The 24,588-nt window shown below is 43.3% G+C and overlaps 1 protein-coding gene across 1 annotated transcript in view; it reads left to right on the forward strand.

Moving 5' to 3' along the window:
• The window catches only part of ajap1 (adherens junctions associated protein 1), a 366,102-nt gene that overhangs the window by 284,490 nt on the left and 57,024 nt on the right, over positions 1–24,588 (forward strand). The window lies entirely within an intron of this gene.

Consider the following 24,588-nt stretch of genomic DNA (forward strand, 5'->3'; position numbering starts at 1 on the left):
TGAGGGTGCACAGAACCTATGATTTCCACACTTTCAATAGTCCCAGGTCCAGTGGACCCGAAGGCCCTGTGTGTAATATAAATGTTAAGGCGGGGGGGGGCACTGAAAATGTTCTCTGATTCATGTTCCTCACAGAAAAAAAGTCTTAGTTTAAAAAAATAATTACTTGTATAATTTTTCTTAAGCTACAAAATGAAAATGGGTCCCACAGACCCAAAGTCCTTATACACTCAACAAAAATATAAACGCAACACTTTTGGTTTTGCTCCCATTTTGTATGAGATGAACTCAAAGATCTAAAACTTTTTCCACATACACAATATCACCATTTCCCTCAAATATTGTTCACAAACCAGTCTAAATCTGTGATAGTGAGCACTTCTCCTTTGCTGAGATAATCCATCCCACCTCACAGGTGTGCCATATCAAGATGCTGATTAGACACCATGATTAGTGCATAGGTGTGCCTTAGACTGCCCACAATAAAAGGCCACTCTGAAAGGTGCAGTTTTTTGTTTTATTGGGGGGGGATACCAGTCAGTATCTGATGTGACCACCATTTGTCTCATGCAGTGCAACACATCTCCTTCACATAGAGTTGATCAGGTTGTCAATTGTGGCCTGTGGAATGTTGGTCCACTCCTCTTCAGTGGCTGTGCGAAGTTGCTGGATATTGACAGGAACTGGTACACGTTGTCGTATACGCCGGTCCAGAGCATCCCAAACATGCTCAATGGGTGACATGTCCGGTGAGTATGCCGGCCATGCAAGAACTGGGACATTTTCAACTTCCAAGAATTGTGTACAGATCCTTGCAACATGGGGCCGTGCATTATCCTGCTGCAACATGAGGTGATGTTCTTGGATGTTGGCACAACAATGGGCCTCAGGATCTCGTCACGGTATCTCTGCATTCAAAATGCCATCAATAAAATGCACCTGTGTTCTTCGTCCATAACAGACGCCTGCCCATACCATAACCCCACCGCCACCATGGGCCACTCGATTCACAACATTGACATCAGAAAACCGCTCACCCACACGACGCCACACACGCTGTCTGCCATCTGCCCTGGACAGTGTGAACCGGGATTCATCCGTGAAGAGAACACCTCTCCAAAGTGTCAAACACCAGCGAATGTGAGCATTTGCCCACTCAAGTCGGTTACGACGACGAACTGGAGTCAGGTCGAGACCCCGATGAGGACGACGAGCATGCAGATGAGCTTCCCTGAGACGGCTTCTGACAGTTTGTGCAGAAATTCTTCCATCTCCCAGATTGGCAGGCTGTTTTGAGTGCAAGTAGAACAGCATGTCCACATGCCTAGAGGAGTTCAGCTCCAGTGCCACAGAACCCTGATGCTCCCCCACCCTCAGCTCTTTCACAGCCTTTATCATCTCACCTACATTTGGTGGTTCACAGCTGACTGAAGAATCAAACATCTCCAGTGCCAGGGTTCATCTGACTAACATTCCAGGAGGAGGTTCAGTCTTATAGTACAGCTGCCACCCCAACATTATAGTACAACAGAGGCATCTGTCAGAACTGAACCATCTGATCACAGAATCCATCACAACCTGCTTTCTAGCTCCCTGTAAAATCTAGAATTTCCTTCAAGCCATGCACTGTGACTCCTCTGGATGAAATATTACACATATTTCAATTTTACAACTTATTTTAACAGTAAGTTGTAAAATTGACAAGGACAGCTATTTCAAGCCAAAACCTTAAGCTTCCACATAAAGATGTTTTGATGATGAACAATTTACACAAGAGAAAAAAAGTGGGACAACCAACCCTGGTCTCCTCTGTTCAGTTGACCTTCATGTCTGATGCAGACTCGCAATCAGCAATCCACTTTGTAGTCAAAATAATGGATCATAAGATCTTTTTTTAATGAAATGACATGAACAGTTAAAGTTCCAAACTTGAACTTGCTGTAACTCCTGGTATTTTTGTCACAACAATAATCACTGATGTTTTATTCGCCGGTACTGTACATCTTAAAGCTTTTGCACAATATAAACACCTGAACAGTGGACAAATAATACATGTGCACGTGTACTCCAGAAGGATAAGTCAAATCACGTGTTTGACATCTGAATATGTTTGCACAGACTATTGATCACATAATTCTTTCAGTTATTAGATCATGGAACTAGTCAAATGGAGTTCACGGGTACATTTGCTATCAAAGTAGGTTGCTTGTTATCATTTAATGGTGGGCTGTTGCTTATATTTGGGTGGCTGTATTGAGACATTTTATTTGTATTTTAATTTCACATTATTAATGATTAATCCACACCTTAATCATTTAATCCTGACATGTCACCATTTTCTGTGTGACAGTAAAGATCAGCTCGTGGTACCACATTAAAATGTTTTGTTGAAAATTGTTCCAGCAGTCCAGCACTGATCTGTCAAACACATTGACTTTTATGACAACAAAGACTAAGGACGTGTATTTCCATGGGACGATGATGTTGGTCAGTACACATTCCTCATATTAAGGTCAGTGTTAGCCTTGATACCAGTGTAGTCCCTCCACAACTTAGATGCCGTGATGCACATTTAATCATTGCTGCCTGACACAGTTGTTAGGGACAGTAAAAAAAAGCATTACATAAATAAAAGCCATAATAGCAGTAAGTCCCTTTGCTACTCCCTTGTTGTCACACATAGCAAGAATGTGGAGGAGCCATTCCGACACGGCAAATATTGCCATTATCTGACACAGTCGGAGAAAAAGAGGCATGGCCAGCTTAGGTCCAAACGCATCCGGACTGCCTCGTGCACACCTGCAGGATGCAGCTCAAACATATTTCAGTCAGATGACACACACTGCTGTCAGACGGCACCAACATTGGAGCTGTCACTCACTCACCCATGCAATCAAATCTGCGCTCGTCCTCACATTCCCAGCACTAAACTGACCTCTCATCAGTGTGTGTCTCACATGATGGAATGCGCGCGTGTACGTGTCTAGAACAGGTGATCAAAGCAGTGTGCGAGTGTGTGGCCGAAATGTTCGCTCAGCTGTGTGTATATGTGTGTCCATAAATGATGTACCACCAACTCCGCATGCGCACGTGAGCACTGGAGCTGATGTGCATCTGAGCACACTGACAGCTGTCAGTGATCACCTGCTGTTGTATAGTCCGGTGAAAAATCGCTTTAAGTGTTTGATCAGTATATACTTGCGTTGTGAGCTTTTATTCATCCGGCTGGACTCCATACCTGCCGTTGAACTGATGCTGTCAGTGTGCCAACTTCCCACATGTGTGCAACATTCGGTTGCAGCCAGTGGACTTTCTCTTTTCTCTTTTATTAAACTTTTTTTTGTTGTCATTTTACTTGACTTACAACTGTAGCTGGATTATTGTTGTCGGTCGGTGATTCACATGGGATTTAATTATACGATTATATATGATTATATAATTATATGGATTATGCTTTTGTTAGCTGATCGATGTGGCCAGCACACAGTGCAGCCAGGTGAAAGGGACTTGACTAGCTGTCTGTGCCGTGCTGTGGAACGCAAGGTACCAGAGGTCAGTTACATGTTTATTTATGTCTTCATGTGCTGGGCAAACATTTCCACATCATACCTGCTACAGACGTAGGAGGTGTACACGTAATAACACGTACGTACAATGGTGACATTCTGTTCAGCTGTGTTGCTGGGCACTGCACCAAGTCTCTGATGTGCGCACAGTGCCACATACGTGTTTTTACATAACAATATTTCCTTTGCCCTCCCTGGATGGGGTCCATTGGAGGTGGACAAATGTGTCACAGCATGTCGGCAGACTTTGCTGTGATCGATTGGTCACAGAGCTCAATCAACTGCAATCATATTGTTTCAAATGCTGTTTTGATGCTGTCAGAATATGTAAATTGCGGTCAGATGGTTGTCAGATTACATATAGATCGCTGTTGGATAGGTGTCCCAGCTTAATGGCGCCTGGAGAATTATGAACATGTGCGTCACACTCGGGGCAACCAGTTGATTTTGACCAACTGTGTCGATTTCTGCAGATGGCTGTCAGAAGGTTTTGAAAGTGAAATCCGACACCTTTCGGATGTGCGCCAATTCATAACTCCGATGGCATTCTGTGTGATTCCGGCTATGCGTGATGGGAGTATCAGGGCCACCACAGCAGATCCAAGGTGTATCTGCATACTGATTTGGCACATGGTTCACACCGCATGCCCTTCCTGATGCAACTCCTCATTGTACAGAGAAGGGATGGGTTTTGAACTGGGACCCTTTTGCACTGAAACCAAGCACACTAACCACTTAGCACCACCTACGCTCAGATGCGTTCCATAATAATTGTTATTATTACATGACGTCTTAAGATGAGATATAGTATGTGACACTACTGTTCCTCTTGATTGTCTCTTAATAGTTTTTGGGTCGTTACATTCGCCAAGGACATAATAAAATCATCAGTGTTTATTTATTTATTTATTTGTCTGTCTGTTAGCAGGATTATGTCAAAACTACTGCATTGGATTTTGAGAATGTTTTCACCACAGATAGATATTGGGCCATGGACGAACCCATTAAACTTTGGAGGTGATCCAGATCTGGATTCTGGATCAAGTTTCACTTTATATAGGCTTTGAAGGATTACATCAAAACTGCTTTACGGATTCTCGCCAAATTTTCACCATGGATACATATTAGGCCATGGAAGACTCCATTAAATTTTGGAAGTAATCCAGATCCAGATATAGATTTTGAATCAAGATCTCACTTTATATAGGTTTAGAAGTGTTGTGAAAGTGTAGAAACACGGACCCACAACAGGGGGCATAAATGAAGGGGCAATGGATAAGCCAAACAGTAACAATTTAATGTTGTAAATTGTGCACAATGGAATACAGACAATAACAAGTTTGGAACTACAGTCAATTACACGTTGGGTGACGTGTGGGCAGGCTCGAGGATAGGAGACGTCCGTCCAGAACCGAGCCGGATCCCACATGGCCCTCACTGCCAACGGATCTGAAGAACACCGTAGCCGCCAAGTCCTGAGTCCCCAGGTGGCCACCGTCTCCAGCTGTCAGACCTGGCACTGCTGGCAGAGAACAAAAACAGCACAGGTGAGTGTGAGTACGCACACTCAGTAATCCCACAGTCTGTGTTCTTTTGGGAGGGAGCACCTCCACCTCCAATCACACACTCGTGCAGCTCCTGTCTAACCACTTATCTGGTTGAGGTGTGAAGCGAAGCCGTCGCTAATCACACCAAGCGCCAATCCCACAGATAAGGCAAACACCACAGGAAAACGGCTGCAAAAGAGTTCAGACTATTGTTCAGTATTAAGTCAGCAGAGAAATTACCTCCAAGGTAGCTGATTTCTCGGCGGGGAGGTGGAGTTGCAGTCCGGCCTTTATGGTGGTTGGTGATGTGGATGAGTGACATCTGGTGCTGATGACGAGTGACAGCTGTCACTCCCGGTTGCTATGACGCCCTCTCGTGCTTGAAGCCCGCACTTCAACCAAGGCGCCATCTGGTGGTGGTGGGCCAGCAGTACCTCCTCTTCAGCGGCCCACACAACAGGACCCCCCCCTCAGCAGGCGCCTCCTGGCGCCCGACCAGGCTTGTCCGGGTGCCGCCGGTAGAAGTCAACCAGGAGGTCTGCAGTCTCCTAGGCCGTCGGGAGCTTCGGGAGGGCCACGATGTGGGCCGCCTTGGAGAACCGGTCCACTATCGTGAGGATGGTAGTCATGCCCAGGGACGGCGGCAGGCCCGTGACAAAGTCCAGGCCGATGTGAGACCAGGGGCGATGAGGCACGGGCAGAGGCTGGAGGAGGCCTTGGGCCTTGTGGTGTTCGGCTTTGCCCCTGGCACAGGTGGTGCAGGCCTGGACATACTCCCGGACGTCGGCTTCCATAGACGCCCACCAGAAGCGCTGCCGGACCACTGCCATGGTCCTTCGCAGCCCTGGATGACAGGAGAGCTTGGAACCGTGACAGAAGTCTAGGACCGCAGCCCTGGCCTCTGGTGGGACGTACAACTTGTCCTTCGGACCTGTCCCCGGGTCCGGGCTCCGTGTCAGGGCCTCCCGGACAGTCTTCTCCACGTCCCAGGTGAGGGTGGCCACGACAGTGGACTCGGGGATGATGGTTTCCGTCGGGTCTGACAGCTCGGTCTTGACCTCCTCTTTGTGCACCCGGGACAGGGCGTCAGATCATTGGTTCTTCGTCCCGGGGCGGTAGGTGATCCGAAAGTCAAAACGCCCGAAGAACAGTGACCAGCGGGCTTGCCTGGGGTTCAGACGCCTGGCTTTCCGAATGTACTCCAGGTTCCGATGGTCCGTGAAAACCGTAAATGGTACTGATGCTCCCTCCAACAGGTGTCTCCACTTCTCAAGAGCCTCCTTCACCGCAAGAAGTTCCCAATTGCCGACGTCATAGTTCCTTTCAGCCGGGGTCAACCTGCGGGAAAAGTAGGCACATGGATGGAGAACCTTGTCAGACTCCCCGCTCTCGGATAGCACGGCTCCTATCCCTGAGTCAGAGGCGTCCACTTCAACTATAAACTGGTGATTGGGATCGGGCTGCACCAGAACTGGTTTAGTCGAGAACCGGCGTTTCAACTCCCTAAACGTGGCTTCGCACCGATCTGACCAGGTGAAGGGGACTTTTGTGGAGGTCAGGGCTGTCAGGGGGGTAACTACCTGACTGTAGCCCTTGATGAACCTTCGGTAGAAATTTGCAAAACCAAGGAACTGTTGCAGTTTCCTACGGTTTGTTGGTTGGGGCCAATCTCTCACCGCCGCAACCTTGGCCAGATCAGGGGCGACGGAGTTGGAGGAGATTATGAACCCCAGGAAGGACAAAGAAGTGCGGTGGAACTCGCACTTCTCGCCCTTCACAAACAGCCGGTTCTCCAACAACCGCTGCAGGACTTGACGTACATGCTTGACATGGGTCTCAGGATCCGGAGAAAAGATGAGTATATCGTCCAGATATACGAAGACAAACTGATGCAGGAAGTCCCGCAAGACGTCATTAACCAACGCTTGGAACGTCGCGGGCTCTTTGGTGAGGCCGAACGGCATGACCAGGTACTCAAAGTGACCTAACGGGGTGTTAAATGCCGTCTTCCACTCGTCTCCCTCCCGGATCCGAACCAGGTGATAAGCATTCCTAAGATCCAATTTTGTGAAAAGTTGGGCTCCATGCAAGGGCGTGAACACTGAATCCAACAGAGGTAACGGGTATCGGTTGCGAACTGTGATCTCGTTCAGCCCTCTGTAATCAATGCATGGACGGAGTCCGCCGTCCTTCTTGCCCACAAAATAGAAACCAGCACCCATCGGGGAGGTGGAGTTCCGGATCAACCCGGCAGCTAACGAGTCCCGGATGTAGGTCTCCATTGATTCGCGTTCCGGACGTGAGAGGTTGTACAGCCTGCTGGACGGGTACTCAGCGCCCAGTATCAAATCAATGGCACAATCGTACGGACGGTGCGGGGGCAGCGTGAGTGCCAGATCCTTGCTGAAGACGTCAGCATGGTCATGGTACTCGGCTGGCACCACCGCCAGATTGGGGGGGACTAAAACCTCCTCCTTAGCTGTCACACCGGGTGGAACCGAGGATCCTAAACACTCGCGATGGCAGGTTTCGCTCCACTGAACCACAACCCCAGATGGCCACTCAATCTGGGGATTGTGTTTTAACACCCATGGAAAACCCAAAATCACTCGGGAGGTAGAAGGTGTTACATAAAACACAATCTCCTCCCTGTGATTTCCAGACACAACCAATGTCACTGGCTGTGTCTGGTGTGTGATTAGTGGAAGAAGGGTGCCATCTAGTGCCTGCACCGACAATGGTGACGGTAAGGCCACTAGAGGGAGCCCAACCTCCCTTGCCCATCTGCTATCCAGCAGATTCCCTTCTGACCCCGTGTCCACCAGTGCTGGGGCGTGAAGGGTTAGATCCCCACTCAGGATCGTGACTGGGATGCGTGCAGATTTTCGGGGTCTCCCCGCGTGGGTATTGTGACCCACCCCTAGCCCAGTCTCTAAGGACGAGTGCTGCTGTATTGACCATTTGGGGCATTTTTTCTGTGTGTGCTCGGTTGAGCTGCAGAGAAAACACTCCCCACGGATCAGCCTCCTTTGTCTCTGATCTGATCGCCTTTTGGCCCTGCTTGTTTCCATAGCAACGTCAGCAGGGGGAGCTGTCGTCACGTGGAGTGCCCTGGCTGTGGAGCGTGGGGAAGTCGGCTCCCTTTCAGACCCGGGAGGAAGAGGGACGGCTTGTGCCTGACCACGCCCTTCATCTCGCTCCCGTTGGTGTTCTGTTAATCGGTTGTCTAACCGTATAACCAGGTCGATAAGCCCGTCTAAATCCCGCGGCTCGTCCTTCGCCACCAGTTGCTCCTTAAGGACCAGGGACAGTCCGTTTACAAAGGCGACGCGGAGCGCAACAGCATTCCAGCCGGCTCGCGCTGCCGCGATGCGGAAGTCGACTGCATACTTGGCTGCGCTCCGACACCCCTGTCTTATCGACAGCAGCATGCTTGAAGTGGTCTCGCCTCTATGAGGGTGGTCGAACACCTGTCGGAACTCCCTCACAAACCCAGCGTATGTCATTAGGAACCGTGAATTCTGCTCCCAGAGCGCCGTAGCCCAGGCGTGTGCCTCTCCTCTAAGCAAATTTATAACGTAAGCCACCCGGCTAGCGTCTGACGCGTACATGACGGGACGCTGTGAAAAGACGAGCGAGCACTGCATCAAGAAGTCCGTGCACGTCTCAACACAGCCTCCGTACGGCTCCGGAGGGCTTATGTATGCTTCAGGGGACGGTGGGGGGGTTCGTTGAATGACCAGTGGAATTTCTGTTTCTGGCATTCGGTCAGCAGGAGGAGGTGCTGCAGCAGCGCCCTGGGCATGCTTCCACCTGGCCTCCATCCTTCGATTGAGAACAATGCTCTGCTCGGTAACTAAGTCCAACCGAGCAGTAAAAGCGGTTAAGATGTGCTGCAGCTCACCTAATACGCCTCCTGCTGGCGCCTGTGCACCTCGCTCTTCCATTGGCTGTTCAAGCGATGGTTGACGCCCCTCGGGATCCATGACGCTGGCCAAGAAATCCTGTTGTGAAAGTGGTAGGAACACGGACCCACAACAGGGGGCGTAAATGAACGGGCAATGGATAAGCCAAACAGTAACAATTTAATGTTGTAAATTGTGCACAACGGAATACAGACAATAACAAGTTTGGAACTACAGTCAATTACACGTTGGGTGACGTGTGGGCAGGCTCGAGGATAGGAGACGCCCGTCCAGAACCGATCCCACATGGCCCTCACCGCCAACGGATCTGAAGAACACCGTAGCCGCCAAGTCCTGAGTCTCCAGGTGGGGACCGTCTCCAGCTGTCAGACGTGGCACTGCTGGCAGAGAACAAAAACAGCACAGGTGAGTGTGAGTACGCACACTCAGTAATCCCACAGTCTGTGTTCTTTTGGGAGGGAGCACCTCCACCTCCAATCACACACTCGTGCAGCTCCTGTCTAACCACTTATCTGGTTGGGGTGTGAAGCGAAGCCGTCGCTAATCACACCAAACGCCAATCCCACAGATAAGGCAAACACCACAGGAAAACGGCTGCAAAAGAGTTCAGACTATTGTTCAGTATTAAGTCAGCAGAGAAATTACCTCCAAGGTAGCTGATTCTCGGCGGGGAAGTGGAGTTGCAGTCCGGCCTTTATGGTGGTGGTGATGTGGATAAGTGACATCTGGTGCTGATGACGAGTGACAGCTGTCACTCCCGGTTGCTATGACGCCCTCTCGTGCTTGAAGCCTGCACAGGGCGCCATCTGGTGGTGGTGGGCCAGCAGTACCTCCTCTTCAGCGGCCCACACAACAAGAAGGATTACGTCAACGCTTCTTCACAGATTCTCACCAAATTTGTACCACAGATAGATATTAGGGCATGGAAGAGTTCACTGAATTTTGGAGGTGATCCGGAACCAGATTCTGGTTTAAGATTTCACTTTATATAGGCTTTGAAGGATTACTTCAAACCTACTTCATGGATTCTCACCACATTTGCACCACACATAGATATTATGGCATATGGAAGAGTTCACTGAATTTTGGAGGTGATCCTGATCCGGATTGGCCAAAATCATAAAGCTCTAATTGCTCTTGTTACATATCTGGACACTTGAAACTAAGTCAAACATGAATGTACACAGAAGAACTGTTTCATACACTATGTATTGGATTTGAATCAAATCTTATACTGGTGTGATTTTGCACCTACTGCTATCATGACTTTGACTTTGTTTTCAAAGTCACAGGCAACCATTTTATCAATGATGGGCAAATTATATGTTGTACTTTTGTTGTTGGTGTTATTATTACTTCTTTTAACATTTAATGAGTAGTAGACTTGAGCCCAAGCGATGTATCAGTTGGCAGGTAATATTGGCCAATATGAGCCTTGCAAGAAAATAGCGTTACCTGCATTTTATTTATTTATTTATTTATTGCCATTATGAAAGCTTTTATTTTCCTGAATAAATAAAGCTGTTGGAAATGGTGTCATTGCATAGTTTGACTGGCAGAGAGCATTGTTCACAGTGCTTTTAAGCATTGCTGGGACCCACCTCACCTATTGGTCATATTAGCTACAAGAGACAGAGGAATAGCGACCAGCTGCCATTCATTTTTAATCAAGGTGGGTGTTTTACAGTGAATCGGAGACAAGTGGTCACTATGCCATCAACTAGGTGTGTGCAAATAGATGAGAAATCTATTTTTAGCAAATGCTGAGCAATGTAACACAGCACCTGCCATTCAGAGTGAAGGAAGCATGGCAGCACATGACGTGCATTGTTTGGTGGCTTGAACAACATAAGATGGTGGAATATACTTCCACACAGCTGGGGAGGGTTTTTTTTGGCGGGGGGGGGGGGGGGGGTCCTATATAAACCTAATGTTTGGCATTCTTATGTTATACTTCATCAATCATCAAGAAATAAACACTTTTATATATGTCTGCAAGCAAGGTTGGGTAGGATTACTTTGAAAGAATACATGTGGATTACATGTAATCTCATTACTTTTGGATTACATTTCAAAGTAATCCTACCCAACCTTGTCTGCAAGTATATCAGTGTCATTAATGTTTCGGTTGGGCTTTAATGTAGACATGGATGTCCATGTCCAGTTTCCAGTCAAGCTACACTTTATTGTGTCAGTCCACCCAGCAGTAAATGGGTACCAGCCATTGCCTGGTGAAGTAAACTGTTCAGGACTAGCATTTTCACTTCACCTCCATACACACCACCGCTAATGGGCATCTGTACTTATATAGGACCACACTCTCACGAGCGCCCCTAGCTTAGCTTATGGCAAGCTAAAAGTGGACGCTCTCATTTTGGGCGAACTTCTAGCCAGTTTTTGGTTATTTTGTGTTAGTACTCACCCCTGCGGCGATGTGCTGATGAATTCCTGCGCAAAAAGTAACTCCTGTGAGATAATGTGTATTTCTCATCTAAATTAATTGTAAAATTTACCAGTAATAAAATTATAAGGATAACTGAAGTCTTAAGAGTGGCCTTAATAAACATTTAAGAAACTTAACGTTTATGAGCAACTTTGCCTGTTATCGCTCAAGCACATTGTAAACATTGACACGATGGAGTTTGATGTGGAAGAGTTCAGAAAGATATGATTGGAATGTTTTCATTACCATTTACAGTTGGCGATGAAAGACTTGAGTGTTAATTTCGTGTTAAAGTCAGAACAAGGAGCTGCACTGAAAGAGATCTATCTGGGAAGAGACACATTCTGTGTGTTGTCGCTCCAACGAGAGCGGCACGTTGAGCAGGGTCGTGAAAGTACTCTGGCGAGCTCAATCAGTGGGCGTCAGCTATCCCACAATTCCAAAATAGCAGAGATGTCGGTCCAATGAGAGCAGTACTCTGAGCAGGGTGATATAGGACTTACTTCTCTATCTAGGCAGAGAAAAGTCGAAAGTTCAAGTGACATATGTCCAAATAGAAGGTAGGCAATATAGCACAGCCCCAAAAAGTGAGTGAACTTGTGGTTTAAAAGGACATATTTGCTAGATTCATCTTTTGATTTGAAATGTGCTGTCTGGGAACTAGCCCCTTTCAGACTGATGTCCATGTAAAATTAAACGATTGTCCACGAAGACCTTAGCTATTGATCAAGGTCAGGAGCAAGCTCTTTTTTCTCCAGATTTAGAGCAGCGGTAATTTAGAAGTGAACACTTATAACTCAGGAGCATCGACATCAGCTTTAGTAAGGTAGCAAGGGAGAGAAAGAAGACAGAAAGACAGACGGGATATGAGAGAAATGCAAATGATGTGCCAGATACGATAATGTCTCTTCACTGTGGCGAGGGGATCTGATTGCTTTGGGAAGGCATAACTTCCTCGTGCAAGCCTGAGATATCATTAATCCAAAGTTGACCTGGCTCGCCTTTTAGCTCATTTCTGCCCACAGAAGTTTATTATCCCAGAAGAGTCTGTCCAAGCAGAGGAGAGGTTGTGCTCTTTTCTAAAATGACCAAGCGGCAGTTCCTCTTCAAGTTTCCTTAAAACAAATTGGCTTGGATCAGCAGCTGACTGATGGAAAGATGAGATGTATGAAGGCCACATGTGTGTTTTCATCATATAGGCTTTTCTTTTTAGGCTTTTCCTCCCACAGCCTGTATCCTGCTGCAGTGTATCATTGTGTCCTAGTCACTCTCATGATCTGTCACTCACCCACACACATACAGTAACACACTATGCATACACCACAGTGTTAAAGGCGTATACTAATCCTCGCTTTTGACATCAACTGCAGTGTTTTGTTTGTGGATTACTGTCATATGGCAAAAGGAAAAGATCAGCACTCACAGGAGTCTTATAAAAAAAAAAAACAATGCATTTTTTTTCTTTTAGTCTTTCAGAACAAATGCAAACACATACACACATAAAAATGGTTTGCATCCACATCTGCAAGTTGATAAAGATGCAGTTCATAAGCACAAGGCTGCATAAATCCTCAGATAAAGAATGGCCATAATTATAGCAGCGAGCACTCTCCAGTATTCATTAGCACTGAAAGACAGATATGTTAGCACCCATGTCCATATAGATTTGTATCCTACCAGAAAAGTGCTGACAGGTTTCTGTTTTCAGAAAAAAAAACAAAAAAAACTACTGCACTTACAGTAGGTTTTGTTTCTATCATAACAATAAAGCACAAATAAGCTTATGATAATGCTAATACATACGGTGATAAAAGCACTCATCCTCAAAAGTAAGATTTGTCCAGTATCCTCCCACAGATGAGTTTTTTTGTCTCAGATTTTGTGTGACATGCCAGACAGCCTGAACACACTAAGATTTTGATCTGGATGTATTCATCCCAGTAATGATGTCATCTAAACTCACAAATTGAGTTGCAAATGGTGACATTATGATTTAGGTGTTAGTTTGTTCGGATCAACCACATGACAGTCACATGACATCATGTCATGTCAGTCATGACATATCTTTACAGAATCAAAACTTGGCTTAATTTCCCACGCTTAATAAAGAACTGACTCTCCAGACATTTCTGAGGCCGGAATGTCTTAAGCTGTGTTATCACTTGGTGTAGCAAGCACCAAAAGTCCCAAAGAGCAAATTTGCGAGTTTCCAGATACCATATTCTATAAAGTGTTTTTGTTAACTTTAATTTTTCTCCACAACTTTCTTTGCAAAGCCTTGAATTTTTTTCAAAATTTTCAAGACTTTCAATTGATCTTCCACAAGTTTTGGATGCATTTTTGACAGTAAAGACCAAAATCTTCATCCCAGGTCAATTAACCAAATGTCTGTGGAGCTAACGAAGCATCGCATTTGGGCTTGCTGGTAAAGCAACCAAGTCCAAGTCCATATGCATGTACTCATTTGGGAGACCCAGTGGGTTTACCTCAACCCAGGTCAATGAAACAAGGCCAGCAAATAGCCGATTAAGAAACCCGACTGAACCGGGCTTGACACCAGAAGATCTTCGGTTCAAATCCTCGCCTGACTGGAAAATCACTAAGGGCCCTTGGGAAAGGTCTTTAATCCCCTATTGCTCCCGGTGTGTAGTGAGTGCCTTGTATGGCAGCACCCTTACATCGGAGTGAATGTGAGGCATAATTGTAAAGCGCTTTGAGCGTCTGATGCAGATGGAAAAGTGCTATATAAATGCAGTCCTTTACCATTTAACCTCTTCACCCCACGCTATTCAAAGGACCCAGATAAGTGAACCTTCAAGTGTTCCGATGGTCTTTGATGTCACTAGCTTTCTTTGTTTAATTTTCTTAACAATAATAATAACAGTAATTTGTGAACCTAAAATATGTGAACCCAATGTTTTCCACTAAATTCCAATCAGGTTTATTCTTATTAATTTCTACATTTAGTGCCGCGTCCTTTCCTTTATCCTTGCTCGTCATGTCTCTCATCAGCATATCGTCTCTGTAATAAAAATATGAATCATTATCCATATTCTCAAATTCTCAGTCATCTGTGCTATACCTGTATACAGCTATACCTGCTATATACCTGTACATATGAAAATAAAATCTTTTAATGTTATGCCGGTTGTGTTGTCTTGTGTCCTGTTGAAGGCAGCTGTTTAATCAATCACATCCAGAACTTATGACTTTCAGATCAAATACGGATTAATATCGAACTTGACATGATGTTCCTATGCTTCTAAGTAGGTGGTGCCACTTTCGAGACATTTAATGAAATTTCACATTTAATTAAATATTGTTTAACATATATCCACTACAATACAATTGTCAGGGTTTGAGATTTTGCTTGCTTGTCTGTTTTATTTTCTTTTGGTCTGTTTTGTTATTTTCTTTGATTGATTGGTTTTCTGTGGGTTTATTCTGCTTGGGTCTGTCTGTTTCTATTTCTCTTGTTCTTGGTGGAGGGCATTTTTCTCTCTCCCTGGCCACGCCCTTGTTCTGGTGCTTTCCATGCACACCTGTTCCTAATCTGCAGCTCATCACTTGGGGTTATATAGCTCACTGGGTGCTGTTGTTCCTCACCAGATTGATGCACCTTGTGCCTTCTCTCCAGCTCTTGTTCTCATGTTCCATAGTCCTGCCTGCCTCAGTGTGTTTCTCGACCTCCTGCCTGTTTTTCTGACCTCACCAAAGCCCACTGTTTTTTGTACTTCTGCTGTGTATTTTTGGACTGCTTTTTTGAGGACCGACCTCTGCTATCCTCCTCACTAAAGCCTTTTACCAACCAGAGCTGTTTGTGTGAGCCTCCCATTTGTATCCAAACATTTCTGACCAACCCGCCTGTCAACAATACATATCATGATATATATTCATCATGGATCAACACATATCTTGATTCATAATTAAGTCACTGTTCCCACTGATCATGTAGAAAGTAATCTTCTGCAAGAGGTGGTGATGTCTTTTGTGCAGTAGTTGACTTTTCATGATCAATACCGACTTCATTATATGATTATCATAATTCACAGTGTGTTGTTACATCCCAGTAATGGTGTCATCTAAACATCACAAAACATCACAAATTGCTGTCAAATCATGATATCCTACTGACGTTATGACATGATGTCAGCTGGGTGTCATTTTGTAGATCAAGATGTCACATCCCTATGTGACATCCAGCAGATGCTATGCAGACATTTCCAGATTGGTTTGCTGGCTTGTATTTTTGCAACAAATCAAAGGATAGAGCATGAAGAAATACAGTCTACAGTGCATCATTCCTGTTGGAAAAAAGGTAAATCAGTTTGCAGGAATATTATAGACAGGTAGGCAGAGGTGGAACGGGAGTTTATAATGTACCTGAAGGTTATTTCTTTTGTCATTAAATAGTCATATAAAGATCATTTTTGTTGTTGTAGTGAGAATGTTGTATCATGCTCACTACACAATTGACATAGCGCTTGCTTCCAAAGGGGAAAGTTCCCGGTTTATGGCCACCTGTGCTAACTCTATATGTAATGTGGAGTTGCTTCAGGAAGGGTATCTGATGCAACATTTGTGCTAAATCAACATGAGATACATATCTACTCCAGATACAGATCTACTGTAGTGACCCCTATGGGAAAAGGGAAGCACTGATAGAACTTTTTAAATAGTTAAATAGTATAATGGTCAGAACACAATGTTACTCCATGATGTACCTGAAATGTAACTGGGAGTCTAAACAATTACGTCATGACAGCATCACTGTGTAATGTCATGGTGACCAAAAAGAGATATTTTCACAAAGTCATACAACACAGAAGTGTTTGTGTGGTTTGCTATTGTGACAACTTTTGCACCATCCAATGGGTTGCCTGAAAAGGCATTGTAGTGATCAGCAGCAGTTTTACGTAAGGGCCCGGTCACACGGCACAGGACGATAGCTGAATGAAGGAAAAAAGTCACAAATCATGGACGAATGAACCTGCACTTCTCCCATCACCGAAAAGCATGCGAGTACAGAGTGCATAAAAGAACGCAACAAAACTGAAACTAACAAAAGAAAACAAAGCAAACGGCGATCTTGATGCATGATGACATGACTTGACAGCGGGTATCATACCGAGCACCAGTCTGTGATAATTTCTGCAGCACCTGCAGGTGCGAGATCTGGTTGTCTTGACAACAGATTTGTCTTCACAACAACAACATGTGCGCATACACACATCCCAGCCACAAACTGCTGGAACGTGTGTGCGCACACGCGCGTTTCCAACCACAGACAGCATGCGAACATGTGCACAGCCTTTTATGGTGCACAGCCATTTGTGGCTGTGCGCACAGCTTCTCCAGATGGCTGGAACATGCATAAATAGTTAAAGTACTTGAGAAAACCTTCTTGCCGCAAGTGTTTCTGTATTTCTTTTCATCCCACAAATGGACAAGTCACGTTCAGCTCATCGGATCTTTAGTTATTGATGTGTTCAGATATCGTCAATGTTCGTGCAAGACGTCGGACTTGGGAAGTTGGACAAAGTTGGTGATACGGGAACTACGCAAATGATGAGGAACCGTCAAGACCAAAAGCAATAGAGAATACAGACGAATTGAAGTTGTTGTGGGGATTCGTTCACATTTTTTAACAGTTTGAAAATTCTGACGAAGCACCAGCTACAGGAACGAAGCTGGATGATGGTTAAACAGTGTCTCCGAAGGTCAGCGTAAGTCCATATTTGTTGTTTCGTTTTGGCTTTGGTGTCCTTCATTAGTGCCGTGTGAACATTCAGGTTTTAACTTAAAGCACTCAGAGCCCCCTTAACAAAATGTTCAGGTGCTCTGAGAAAAGACACTCGGTGCGGCTACAGCGTTTGATAAAACTAGAGGATTCACCCTCTACACCATATTGCAAATGTGCCACCAACTGGAGCCGTCTGCCACCACTGCTCCCAAACAAAGTAAACCAATGGAAACCAGTCACTCGAAATAAAAAATACATGAATGTATCTTAGCGAAATTATGAAAATAAACAAATTAATATTACTCACTACTAATGCATTGAACAAAAATGGTATTTTCTTAATTTTAATTGGCAACTGAGGGATATAATGTCCTTGAACAGCTTTGAGCTAAATTCACAAAGCTTAACAGCACTAAGGGAGTTACGAAAATGCGAAGCTTAGAAGTCCTGTGCCTACAAAACTGTACATCCATGCATCACTCTTCCGTCAGTTTAAAGATGAATAAAGAAGTGCATATTGAATATTCCAGCGAAATGTAAAAGATTCAAAGTAATACAAACTTATTACTAATGTAGCTTTGCAGTCAGCTCTTTTCATTCATACATTACAAGCAATCATCATGTTCATCAATGTTGCTTGTTGCATTGGTGCAGTTTGATTTCTTAAAAAAAAAAAAAAGAAAGAAACTTAAGCAAAAGCAAAAGTTCAAATACTCACCTGTGGAAAGATGTTATTGTTATATTGTTACCTGAAGTTATTGTACTTGGCCCCACAAATCTTAGAAACATGGTGTCTAACCAGATCCTTACTCTGGATGGCATTACCCTGACCTCTAGTAATACTGTGAGAAATCTTGGAGTCATTTTTGATCAGGATATGTCATTCAAAGCGCATATTAAACAAATATGTAGGACTGCTTTTTTGCATTTACGCAATATCTCTAAAATTAGAAAGGTCTTGTCTCAGAGTGATGCTGAAAAACTAATTCATGCATTTATTTCCTCTAGGCTGGACTATTGTAATTCATTATTATCAGGTTGTCCTAAAAGTTCCCTAAAAAGCCTTCAGTTAATTCAAAATGCTGCAGCTAGAGTACTAACGGGGACTAGAAGGAGAGAGCATATCTCACCCATATTGGCCTCTCTTCATTGGCTTCCTGTTAATTCTAGAATAGAATTTAAAATTCTCCTTCTTACTTATAAGGTTTTGAATAATCAGGTCCCATCTTATCTTAGGGACCTCGTAGTACCATATCACCCCAATAGAGCGCTTCGCTCTCAGACTGCAGGCTTACTTGTAGTTCCTAGGGTTTGTAAGAGTAGAATGGGAGGCAGAGCCTTCAGCTTTCAGGCTCCTCTCCTGTGGAACCAGCTCCCAATTCAGATCAGGGAGACAGACACCCTCTCTACTTTTAAGATTAGGCTTAAAACTTTCCTTTTTGCTAAAGCTTATAGTTAGGGCTGGATCAGGTGACCCTGAACCATCCCTTAGTTATGCTGCTATAGACGTAGACTGCTGGGGGTTCCCATGATGCACTGTTTCTTTCTCTTTTTGCTCTGTATGCACCACTCTGCATTTAATCATTAGTGATCGATCTCTGCTCCCCTCCACAGCATGTCTTTTTCCTGGTTCTCTCCCTCAGCCCCAACCAGTCCCAGCAGAAGACTGCCCCTCCCTGAGCCTGGTTCTGCTGGAGGTTTCTTCCTGTTAAAAGGGAGTTTTTCCTTCCCACTGTAGCCAAGTGCTTGCTCACAGGGGGTCGTTTTGACCGTTGGGGTTTTACATAATTATTGTATGGCCTTGCCTTACAATATAAAGCGCCTTGGGGCAACTGTTTGTTGTGATTTTGCGCTATATAAAAAAAAAAAATTGATTGATTGATGTTATTTTTCATCAGGTTTTTTTTCCAATTAAAACAACCATAGCAGGCACACATATAAGCCTCAGAGGCTCAAATAAATATTGATGGTTTAGTCTGACATTGGTGGCACATTTTTTTTTTAGCACAAAAAATAACATTATTTATCATTTAAATTATTAACCATGATGCCGTCTTTCCTTTTGCGACCCACTATTTTGGCTGATGACCTGCTTTATTTCTCTATGCAGATAAGTTGCCAATAAACATTATTACTACTTTATACAGTCAGAGCACATTATATTCTGTGAAAGGATTCCAAATATCTTCTGTCAGAACACTCCTCTCATCAAAATTAATTTCTAATTTGGTTTCTGAAAAAATGGCTTACATAAACTGATATATAGCTTTTTTTGTGAACTAAAAGGTTTACATCAATCACAGTCACAAAAACAAGTGTGGACAAATGTGATCTACAATTAGGCCATGGGACATGTAATGAATATATGCTTAATTTTTCATGTTCATGCAACACAGGTGGGGGCAACCTAAAACTGGTATTGCTGTGTAGGAAATATGTCCCTAATCAGGAATATCAATGTCCCCACCATAGGAAAACATGTCTTTTCTTGCATCTGCAGGGGTGGGGTGGGGAAAGGGGGGCAAATTTATACCACGTATTTGATGAAAAAAAATATTATTAGCAGGTAATCTGATGATATTTCCTATTACATTTTGAAGGGGTAAATTGAAGCAGACCATGTTGGAAAATAATTATAGATTATAATGCACTAACATTAAAAATACAAAACAACAACAAAAATCAAACAAACAAAAAACACCCTCAATGGTAATACTTAAAAAATAAAGCCAGAGTGTTGCTGGGATGGGGTCAGTTATTGTCATGTACCTCCTTTGTTTGAAATATGAAGTCCACAGATTTTTGCAGTATTATGTTTGACAAGACTGATCCACGTTTAACCTGTTTTAAATTATCACTTGACTTCTCTTTGATACAAGTGTCAGGACCCCAAGGATAGGACAAGATCCCAGGACCCTTCCCGAAGGACTCCAGGGAATGGATGAGACCCAAGGTTGAATAATTCTTACAGTGCACATAAACACTAATTTCCTGTATGCTAGATCTTTCCCCAAAGGATTGAAATTGTAGAAACTGTCCTATTATGCGCATTGTACATCATGAAAACAAAAACACAATACAACTTTAATAATCAACACAGAAAAGTTATCTTGTTTTGTAGTTTCTAATTCTCACCTTTTCAACAATATACAATGAGGTACCGTAGCTTCGAACCATTTGGCACGTCAAAACATATTTTTGATTCATATATTTTCCTAATTCTTTTAGCACCTTCAGTAATTTGGTGAATATCGATGGTGCTTAAAACAATCACTTATACATTGTATATAACAAAATTATTAAAGAATTAGAAAAAAATATTTGTAAAAAATACTTTCTGATGTGCCAAATGGTGCGATTTTCCAGAGGGGCTGGACCCGCAATGCAAATTCCCAGACTAGGCTTTGGTGAAAGAGAAATCATGGTCTTTATTCCAGGCCTTGGTTCGGTACATATGTGGTCAGTCAGCGAAGCAGAAGTACCAACAGGATTAGACAGAGACGCAGTCCTAAACGAGCAGGGGTCGGAGGCACGAGCAAACACAAACATCTGAGATGAGGCAAGAGGCATGGTCGAGGAGTACAGAGCAGAATTCGTAACACGGCAAGACAAAACTCAGGATTGTGAAAGGCGCTGGAAAGTGTACAAAGACAACAATCTGTCGAGAAACTGTGAGACTGTGAGAGTTTAAATGCTGGTGGACTAATCAGGTTGTGAAATGAGGAACAGGTGGTGTTAATGAGGTGCACTTGTGGAACAATGTAGAAAGGGGGCGTGGCTAGTGGACAAAGATTAAACACTGCAAAATAGGGAGGAAGAGAGTGCAGAGATACGTAGACAGGTGCAAAGAGTATGAGTGAAGGCAAACACAAAGCAGACAGCATAAAAGTGAGAGAGACATGATGGCAGGTGCAGGGTGTGGAGTGAACATGATAAGATGGGAGTGAGGGGCGCGGACACTACGAGCTGAGCTAAACAGAATATAATACTACTGTGAACAGGAACTTGAACAGAGAATGAATCATGAGAACTAATAGAGAACCAAGAGACAATAAGTACAAAAGACAAAACTACATAAGAACTGATAAGAGAAATAATAGGAATGTAAACACAAAAACAAAACTAAACTGAAACTGACAAATGATGGAAGAATACAATAAAGATAACCAAGCAAAGACTAAATAATAAACAGAAAGCAAAACCCGATATTAAAGTACAACAGAAAATGACAGAAATGAAAACAGCAAAAATAAACTGATAATTAAATGAAAACACAACCTGGCAGAACAGAACCGAACAATGGCTAAAGTATAAAAGTAACAAAGTAGTAACGTAAAATAGAAACCAGGATAATGAAAATAAACAACTAATAAATCCAATCAGAAGCTGGCGGTGAAAAAAAGGAAGGGGCAAAATAGGGATCAAAGCCTGGATCAGGGCTGGGCATGACCTTTTCTACTGTATCATGTGCCATATAATCAATTGTAAAGTATTATCAATTGTGATGTATTATATTTTACTGAGAGACAATAAATATTGCACAGATAACAAGTACATATACAGATTCTTCACAAATAAAGTTGCACCCCCCCCTCTGTTGCAAGAAACAGAGCTTTAGAGGGACATGGGCTAAATGAAAACAGCAGTCAAAGAAGTCCATCCATTTTCTAGACCCACTTACTCCAATTAATGGTCACAGGGAGGCTGGAGCCAATCCCAGCAGTCATGGGGCATGAGGCGGGGTACACCCTGGACATGATGCATGCTAGTCTGTCTCAATGGCCACATATAGACAGACAAACACATTCACACCCACATGCACACCTACTAGTGCAGCAGATAGGCAAAACAGTTTTGCATTTTTGTGATAAAAGCCTGACATTTGGCACACATATTCTAAATTAACTAATGTTTATTTTCAGATGTGGAGGTATCCTGGAGGAGACCTCTAATGACTTCCTGGGTCAAAATTTAAAATGTTCCAATCTTATTTAAAGGTAAACCACATTATTTGTCTGATTATAAAGATTCTAAAAAGGTACAGTTTGGACTATTACTGAATGTTAAGAAGTTATGGGGTGAAAACAGCAAAAGCAGTGATAAATGTCAGTTTTAGTTTATACAAGGGTCAAAAGTTAATCTTGGTCCAATTTTAGTAAAAAAAAAAAAGTGATGCAAATTATTGGTTGAGCTAACAGGATCAATAAATTGAATAGTTTTGACTGTATTGAATGCTCGGTCTCCATAGTAAAGGTCAAACAAGGCTAATGGCAACTTCACACATAGTATGAATAAGTACAAATCAGGGCGAATCACAACGAAACAGCTCGTATGAGTGAACCACGAAAACATCGAGCCGACAGGCACACATGAACGAACGCGCTGCACACGATGGTGTTGTGCGAGCAGGAACACAGTGCGAGCAGCTGGGACGTGGTGCACCACATTGCGCCGCTGATGTGGAGAACAGTAAAATAAAACCAGCTGTATAATAGATGAATATCACTGGGTTTGTATAAATAATAAATAAAAAGGGGACGCAATACAAAACCCCATGGTTAAATAACTAAATGGACTGTGTTTATATAGTACTTTTCCATCTGCATCAGACGCTCAAAGCACTTTACAAATAATGCCTCACCTTCACCCCGATGTGAGGGTGCTGCTATACAAGGTACCCACTACACACCGGGAGCAACTAGGGGATTAAGGACCTTGCCCAAGGACCCTTAGTGATTTTCCAGTCAGGCTGGGATTTGAACAGAGGATCCTCTGGTCCCAAGCTCAATGCTTTAACTACTATAGTATAGTTTTCTCCATGATTGAAGCATTTTTACACGTTGACCTCTTTGTAATTCTTCAACCTAGCTACAGCTACCACCCTGGGATGGGTACACTGAGGCTGGATTCTAAGTGTCATTTCGTCACCTTACGTGGTACTGAAAACCTGCTTGACCCATGGACTATTATGTATTTTGGGTCAAGGATGAACGCTGCAAAAACAGAAAGATGATAGCCAATTTTTTGGAGTAATTAATGATTTTAGCTAACCAGTAAACAATGGCTGTTGTGCTGCAGTACACATGGGAGTTTGGGTTTTGGGGTTTTAAATGTTGTTATTGTGGTTTATGTTAGTTTAACAGTAGTGTTATTGATTTATTGTGTTTTTGTAGTTCAGTTGGTTTAGTCAATTTAGTAAAGTGTTATGTTCCTGTTACCAATCTAGAGCCTGTGGATCCCCACAGACAAAACGGCATTTCCTTTTAAAGCCCTATTAAGTAAATCAATATTTTTCATCACTTTTTATTCATATTAAAACAACTTTATCTTTTGACCACTGTACAAACTGAAACTGAACTTTGTCATTCTTTTAGCTATTTTTACCCCATAAATCCATATCATTCCCTCATATAAAGACCAATCTACACTTTTTGAAATCTTTTTGATCAGACACAGTAGTATTCAATTTTCATTTTGAAAAATGGCTGCCATGGGTAGCATATTAAAAAAATTCATGGAAGCTCAATATCCAGTTTTATTTGGAATACCTCTGGCTATATGTGTACCAAATTCTATGCTTTTATCACAAAATGCACAATTGCTCTCAAAATGTTTGCTAACTTTGCCCTACTACACAGTCAATTTTAAAGATTCCAATTCACCTAACATGCATGTGTTTGGATGTGGAAGGAAGCCAGAGCACCCGAAGAGAACCCAGGCAAATATGCCAAATCCACATAGAAAGGCCCCAGGTGGGAAGCGATCTCATGAGCTTCTTGATGTGAGGCAACAGTGCTAAACACCAAGCCATACTACTGTCTGAGTTGCTGTTTTGTTTTTGTTTTTTTTATTATTATGACATAATAAGTTATAGTACTGTTTTACCAACATTTGCCTTGCCACAACTGTAGCACAATAGGTAAATAATCCTTTGGTTGCGTGTGATCACTCGAACTCACCACTGTGGAGATGTCTAATATACTGCTCATAAAATACGACTAAAATATTTTCTCTCTAACATTCTAGTGGATTGTGCACAAGCACTGCATTCATAATTACCATCTCCTTCTGGGCTTAACAGCCCCTCAACAGGAGAATTCTTGTTAAAATAAAGCGCTTGAGTAATAACAAGTTTATCTTTCAAATTAGAACCATGTGAAAACACCACCATAGTTGAGAAGGAGAAGACAGGCATTAGAGATTTTGGCAGATTTCCTGTGTTCTTAATTCTTCCTACGTTGGGCAATAAAAGTAACAATTTGTTAACTTTTGTCGAGGAGAATCTGAATATGGCTTTATTATTGGTCTTATGTACAGCTCATTGTAGTTTTTATTCTCAATAAATAATTTCTTGATTTTTGTT

Source organism: Thalassophryne amazonica, chromosome 6 (genome assembly GCF_902500255.1).
Source record: "Thalassophryne amazonica chromosome 6, fThaAma1.1, whole genome shotgun sequence".
NCBI classification, from domain to species: Eukaryota; Metazoa; Chordata; class Actinopteri; order Batrachoidiformes; family Batrachoididae; genus Thalassophryne; species Thalassophryne amazonica.